Raw genomic sequence first — 6140 nt, 5'->3', positions numbered from 1 at the left:
TCCTCCTTCCTCTGTTGGATCAGGAATGGAGCAGAGATCAACCTAATAGTATTAGGATCTTATCTTTCACCAGAGAAGGGGGGCTCTGCTCTGATCCCCCCCACCCCTTTTGCGTCTTCTCTCCCTCCTTAAATGACTTTATCTTTATACATATTCTACATGGGATAATGTAAGCTTCTCGAGGGCAGGGATTGTTCCATTTTTGTCATTGTATGCTCAGCCCCCAGCATACACTTAATAAACACTTGTTGAATTTAATTGAACATTGCCCTTGTATTCAATCTGAATTCTGGGAAAGTAACCTACTGGGAAACCTGTCTGGAGGGCTCCAGAGGGAGCAGAAGGGATGTGGGACATTAGGCGTGATAGTCTCGAGTTTTCTCAGAAAATATTCAGCGAGGCGCTCTGTGCTTGGTTGGTTGAGGGTTGGGAACAGTATTTGGGTCATTTCATGCATTTTACAAAGAGATGGTTACAGAGGCAAGGACCTCCCTGATCAGCCCCCAGAGGCTGGTAGACAGGAAAGGCTGTGGACGTCCAGGGGATGATCTGGGAAGGTGGGACAGGGAGAGAGCATGGAGGTTTCATGGAGGAAGTGACTGGGGATTATCAGCTGATCTGAGTCTGGTCCAATAGAGAGAAGAGTGGATTGGGAGTCAGAAGTCCAAGGCTCAATGTTAATTTAACTCATCTGTAAAGTGGGGGCGATGATACTCCACCTACTTCGTGAGGCTATTGAAGGAAAATGGTTGTGACTTAAGAAATTGGAGCTCTTTCCCATTCTCTATCCCAACCTGGAAAGCCAGCCTTCTATCCCCCATACACTGCAGACCTGCTCCGGCTTTCTCCTCCCAATTTTATTTTTGTCAGTTCCTTCCTTTAATTCTTCCAATATGTTTGTTCCCCACTTTATTGTCTTGGGGAAAATATCCCTTTGTTTCTGAGGTTCTTATTCATGATTTTTCATAGTCATAATACATCTTTTCCCTCTATTGTGCTATTATTCTTCCTTGATGTATTGGAGATTTTTAGAGGCTTTGGAAGATTTCTGATATGTCAAGGAGAGAAACCATCTCTCGTGACTTTCCAGCCTGCCACACTTTCCTAGGACCAAAGACAAGGATCCACAGAACTGGAAGACGAGAGCTCTCGGTTCCTGGGCTGGGCCGTGGGTGTGATGAGGGAAGGGGCCGAGCAGCTCCAGCCAGAGCCAGCACACAGTGCCCTGCCCTTTCAGATGAGTGCCCCATTGATCCACCCACACCCCTGCCACTGGGCTGGACCATTTCTGCCATGATGAAGGGGTGGCCATTTGGTGTCCGTCCAGAGATGGATGTAATCAGATTGGGATGCTGAGACGGCAGCAGGCTCCCACCCAAAGCAATCCCGGCTTCCTGGGAGCAAGTTTTTAGGGCATTTCAGGCGTGCTCTCTTGGAGGGAAAACTCAACCATTAGCTTTGAAGGGTCTTGGGGACACCATCATTCCAGGCATCAAGGACAATTCCAAGTTTCTGAACAGACATTAAGGACCCTCCCACTACGGGCTCAGTGGATCGGGCAATGGACTTGCAGTCAACCCCCTGAGACATTAATTTACTAACTCTGTGACCATGGACAAATCACACCATCTCGCCTTATCTAGAACCCCGAACTCTTACCCTGTGCCACGTTTCTCTCACAGGCTCACCCCCAACTGGCTTTCCCTAACCCCCAGAAGCACGCCGTCCCTCTCCTCCGTGTGGCTAAGAAGGATTCGCCCTCCGGGTCAGGCTGAAGTTGGACTTCCTCTGGGAATTCTTCCCAGTTACATCTGCGCCCACTGAGCCCCCCTTCTCCGAGTCCTGAGCTGGGTCCCATCCCACCTGCTCGTGACCTCTGAATGTTCCCGGGGCTGTGTCCGCACTCTCAGCTAGAATGTAAGCAGCCTTCTGCTGCTTCTGCCCTCCCCAGGATCTAGCCCAGGGCTCAGACCGGGGGGCCAGAGCAGACAGAATGCCAGGCTCAGAGGCAAGAAGGCCCGCGTTCGAATCTCACTTCCAACACTTTCCAGCTACGGGGCCCCAGTGGGAGCCACAGTGTTCTCTTTTATAAAATGGGCTTAATAACCTCAAGGGTGGCTAACCCAAGGGCTGTTGGGAAAATCTAGATAGATGTGCACACACACACATATGATAGATATGTACACATATAAACTATACATATTATAAACATATATGTCAGGTACATATATGTTCTTATACATATAATGTGCACATACTTGATATAAATTTTAGATATAATGTCATATATGTATAAATGTTAAATTAACATACACATCTAACATTTTACAAATCATAAGTAGCCATGAAACCATCAATTATAATTATTTTAAAAGTATCTGTGGCTGAGTATATAAAGAGCTGTCCCTGGAAGTCCCAGTCCAAGTCCTGGCTTTCACACCTGCCACCTGTGTGACTCTCAGTCACATCTCTTCTTTGTGCCCTTAAACTTTTTCCATTTAGCTGCCTCTTTTCTCCTGAGAGATTTTTATGCAACCTGGGGCACACAGCTATATAAGACAGGTACACAAATCTAGTATCTGCTGATAATCAATCATAATTTTGTGACTCATGCATTTACTTACAAGGCTTCATATGGGATTACAAACCGCAGTTTAACAAGCTGTATTCTCAGGAAATGCAAATAAAACAACTCTGAGATACCACTACAGACCTCTCAGATTGGCTAAAATGACGGGAAAAGATAATGAGGAATGTTGGAGGGGATGCGGGAAAACGGGGACACCGATGCATTGTTGGTGGAGTTGTGAATGGATCCAAACATTCTGGACAGCAATTTGGAGATAGGTCCAAAGGGCCATCAAACTGTGCATACCCTTTGATACAGCAGTGTATCCCAAAGAAATCTTAAAGGAGGGAAAGGGACCCACAGGTGCCAAAATGTTTGTAGCAGCCCTGTTTGTAGTGGCCAGAAACTGGACATTGAATGGATGCCCATCTGTTGGAGAATGACTGGGTAAATTATGGTATATGAATGTTATGGAATATTATTGTTCTGTGAGAAATGACCAGCAGAAGGATTTCAGAGGTTTGGAGAGACTTACATGAAGTGATGCTGAGTGAAATGAGCAGGACCAGGAGATCATTATACACTTAAACAACAATACTATATGATGATCACTTCTGATGGATAAGGCCCTCTTCAACAATGAGATGAACCAAATCAGTTCCAACTGATCAGTGATGAAAAGAACCAGCTACACCCAGAGAGAGAGAGCTCTAGGAAATGAGTGTGGCCCACTATATAGCATTTGCCCTCTCTCTGTTGTTCTTTGCTTGCATTTTTGCTTTTCTTCCCAGGTTATTTCTACCTTTCTAAATCTGATTTTTCTTGTGCAACAAGAGAATTGTATAAATATGTACATATATATTGTATTTAAGATATACTTCAACATGTTAAAAAAAAAAAGCTGTATCCTAGGCAACTCTCCAAATAATTCTCTAAGATCGTAAATGTTGGGAGGGTGGATCCAGTATCTACAATGATGAAGACGGTTTCCATATGGGGAATTCCTTACACCAATAAGTGGGTCCAACTTTTTTATTATAAAAAATATTAATATTAAAATCTCTATTTTCCCCAATGTTCAGCTCATCCTAGAAGCTATTAGGTAAGTTTCTCTCTCTCTCTCTCTCGCTCTCTCTCTGTGTCTCTCTGTCTCTGTCTCTCTTTATCTCCCTCTCTCTGTCTCTTTCTCTATGTGTGTATGTCTTTCTGTCTCTCTGTCTCTGTGTCTGTCTCTTTTTTTGTCTCTGTCTCTCTTACACACACACACACACACACACACACACACACACACACACACACACTCTTCCTTCCACTCCCCTTCTTAGGAAGCTACAAAATGTTCCTTTGCTTCTGGTGACCATTGGCTGCTGTGGAGGAAGGAGACCCAACTTCTGTAGAATTAATGATGGCATTTACACACAAAACAGAGAGATGAGAGGACAGTTAGTGTCCTGGGAGGAGGGATGGAATTGTGACCATCAGAGCACAGACAGACAATATTGAGCCTTAAGAAGTGAACTAAAGTGAGTGAGTGAGAAGACGCTCTCTGGGGAATCCTGCAGTCCAGATGTTCTAGTCTTGGTGGCTGATGCATGAGCCCTGCTATGAGGGAGGACAAGGCAGACCCGAACTCAGGGCCCAGCCGGGCCTCTTATCACCTGCATATTCTTGGATGAGACAAAAGGCAGCCCAGGGATGGTGAATGGAAAGCCATCCCAGGAAGATGTTGCCCTTCTTAGTGACTAGAGACGGGTCACTTGCCTCTCCTCGTCCCTAGACGGCTTTCTAAGGTGATAAGCTGCCCAGCAGAAACTGATCTCAGTGGATAGAAGAGGTCCCTTTATACCATTGAAATTATAAATCCATGGCACAGTGGATAGAGTGCTGGCCCTGGAATCAGGAAGAATCAGGAATCTCGGACACTTACCACTTTCTAGCTGTGTGATCCTGGGCAATCACTATCCCCCACACACCCCTGAGGCAGAGAGAGAAATTACAAGTCCAGTCCAGAAAAATCAATTTCCTTAAAAGCGACTCCAGACCAGTTATTTTGTTTCTCTGGGCCATTTCTTCATCTGTAACGTGAGGGATGCCTGCTGGTCCTAAGTCTAGAACCCCCTAACCCCAAAGGTCAGAAATGAGAGTTGGACCCGGGCTCTTGAATCCCTGTTCAGGGCTTCCTTCTATGTACACCACCTTGCCCACACTTGCTCCATAAATGGTGCTCCCAAGACTTCTCCCACTTTGAGGAAGGAGGAGGTAGCCCTGGGGGATGAAAAACAAAGATTGGGAATCTTCCCGTCTCTCCTTCCCAAGCAGCCGCAATGAGAGGCTCCCCTGGGCTATAAAGTGTTTTGCTTCAGAGATGCTAAGACAGCCCTGTGGTTGACCACCATTCCCTTCGGTTCTGTTTTCTGACTCCTGCTTCTCAGATTTCCTCTTCCCAACCCCTTCGAGCTTCAGCTGGTTTCTATAGCAACCTTCTAAACACACAACTAGGTTAATGTATGTTTTAGTCACTGACATTTTCTTGAATATCAAAGAAGAAAAAAAAACGCACACACATCACAAACCTAACCCCGATGTCCGCCTCAAAGCCTTTCCAGATTTGGGGATAAAGATTATCCCTTAGGAGATCCTCCCAATCTCCTCCCTGTTCCCCACACAAAAACAAGGATTCTCCATCAATGGAGATTTCCAGGCTGAAAAAAGTCTGGAGGGCTAAGAGCCTCTCCCCGAATTTTTCTGATAGAGAGAGGACCGGCCAAATAGGCGGCTTCAGCCGAGCCCGGACCCCAGACTCATCCCAAACCCCAGCTGCTTCCTTCAGCAGGGTCCAAAGCTCGCAGAGAGAATGATGTCCAGCAGAAGAGCCATCTGGCTGATATTTACACAACATCTTACAGTTACAGAGAGCTCCAGCCAGGTGGTGATTTGGCTGGAGCGCCATGCTTGGAGACCTGAGTTCATTAGAAAAAATAATCATAAAATTCATCTGGAAGGACAAAAAAATACAAAGGATGGTAGCCTAGCTGTACCAGACCTAAAATTATATTGCAAAGCAGCGGTCATCAAAACCACTTGGTACTCGCTAAGAAAAAGAGTAGTTGATCAGTGGAAAGAATAGTCAATGACAATAGTAATCTAGTGTTTGATAAATCCAAAGATTCCACTTTGGGGATAAGAATTCACTATTTGACCAAAACTGCCGGGAACACTGGAAAATAGTATGGTAGAAACTAGACATTGACCCATAGCTAACACCGTATATCAAGATAAGATTGAAATTGGTTCATGATTTAGACATAAAGGGTGATACCATAAGCAAATTAGGAGGACAAGGTATAGTCTACCTCTCAGATCTGTAGAGAAGGAAGGAATTTATGGTGAAAGAAGAACTAGAGGACATTATGCAATGTAAAATGCATAATTTTGATTATACTAAGTTAAAAAGGGTTTGTACAAAGAAAATCAATATAGCCAAGACTAAAAAGGAAGCAGAAAACTGGGGGAAATTTTTTTATATCCAAGGGCTCTGATAAAGGCGTCATTTCTAAAATATATAGAGAAT

At 44.8% G+C, this 6140-nt stretch overlaps 1 protein-coding gene across 1 annotated transcript in view; it reads right to left on the bottom strand.

Annotated features, from left to right (window-relative positions):
- Positions 1 to 6140, bottom strand: part of ADAMTS7 (ADAM metallopeptidase with thrombospondin type 1 motif 7) — a 154774-nt gene that overhangs the window by 70338 nt on the left and 78296 nt on the right. The window lies entirely within an intron of this gene.

The sequence above is a fragment of the Antechinus flavipes genome, chromosome 2 (genome assembly GCF_016432865.1).
Source record: "Antechinus flavipes isolate AdamAnt ecotype Samford, QLD, Australia chromosome 2, AdamAnt_v2, whole genome shotgun sequence".
Lineage (NCBI taxonomy): Eukaryota > Metazoa > Chordata > Mammalia > Dasyuromorphia > Dasyuridae > Antechinus > Antechinus flavipes.
Note: the sequence above shows the minus strand (reverse complement) of the source record. Positions and strands in the feature narration are given on the sequence as shown.